The following is a 1,598-nucleotide window of genomic DNA, read 5'->3' on the forward strand; positions in this document are numbered from 1 at the left end:
AAGATGGTCTTCAATGTATTTTGTTTAAGAAAGAAAGAAGTTGGTAGGTGAGATGAAATGAACTTGAACACCAAGGAAATAGTGGTGCGGGCCAAGATCTTTGAGAAGAAAATGAGAGTGGAAAGATGAGATGAAGCTGTTGATAACTAAGTTATTGTTGCCAGTGATGAGAACATCATCAACATTTACCTAGATGATAGGGATGACAGAGGGAGTGAACTTAGTGAAGAGGGATACATCACTTTTGGTTGAACATAAACCATTGTTGGTAAGAAATGAGTGAAGTTTCTAGGACCATGCCATTGGAGCTTATTTTAGTCTATAAAGAGGCTTATTTAGCTTGCAAACTTGAGAACCATCACCAAGAATAAAGCCTGGAGGCTGAGTCATATAGATAGATTCAGAAAGAATTTAAGAAAGCATTGTTGATGTCTATATGCTTGTTTGGCTAATTATGGGACAATGCAATTGTGAGGACAAGTTTGACGGAAGTGTTCTTGACAAAAGCACTAAAGATCTGAGTAAAGCCAAGTCCTTTTCGCAGGTGAAATCAGTTGGCAATTAGGCGTGCCTTATATTAAAAGTAGACCCATCAAGATTGTACTTGGTGTTAAATACCCATTTGCAACCATGAGTTGGAGGAGAAACTAAAGTCCAAGTGTTAGTTGTGAATGAGAGTACATATTCATGTTGCATTGTAGCCTTCCAATGAGGTGAATTGAGAGCCATTTTGATAGATTTTAGTTCAGGTACCGGATGTTTGCTGAAGAAGTCATGTAAGTTTTTGGTTTGAAAATTCCATTTTTGATTCTAGTTTTCATGTCATGTTTGTAGATAGAAAAACACATGTCAATTTATCCTAGTTCACCACCGACAAAATAGCTACGTCTAGCTCATTCACACAGAAGGATTTAATTCATTATTCACCAACGAAATCACACATTTACTGAACACTTTGTAGTCAACCGATTGTATTCAAGTCTTCTCAAACTTCTAACTTAGTACAGTCAACTTGTTGAGGTTTAGATTGAGTTTGGAACTAATTCACACACAAGAGTGTTAACACAAATTTTTGCTCTCAAGAGATTTCTTAGCACTTAGAGCTAATACAAAAGATTCTCAAGTGTTTGTAATGGCCGAAGTGTTTATCTTGTTTTCGATGTTGCTCGTACTTCTTAGTGACGATCATGAATACTTTTATAGAGTATCAATTAGTCCATTAGGATTTATGACTGCTGCTGTGATTGCATGAAATCAACATGTGAATTAATTGTACACAACAAATCTTCAGAGATTTTGAATCAGCATTAAAAATTTGTCCAAATATGTCTTCATGATTGATTAAGCATATCTTAACAGAAAAGGCAAGATGACACTTCCAGAGGATGTTACGCGCTTCTTCAATGAGAGGATAAGTCTTTCAAAATTTGTCATTGTTCTTCAAACCAAATTGGTTCTAACAATCTTGATTAATAGTGTGAGGTCTTGAAAGATTGGTGGAAGGAGAGGAATCAAGAGGAGAATTGGAATCATGAGGCACAACTGCAAGTGAATGTAGAGGCTGATGAGTTGGTGAAGGTTGAGACTGATGAGTTGAG

The sequence above is a fragment of the Cicer arietinum genome, chromosome 2, assembly GCF_000331145.2.
Source record: "Cicer arietinum cultivar CDC Frontier isolate Library 1 chromosome 2, Cicar.CDCFrontier_v2.0, whole genome shotgun sequence".
Lineage (NCBI taxonomy): Eukaryota > Viridiplantae > Streptophyta > Magnoliopsida > Fabales > Fabaceae > Cicer > Cicer arietinum.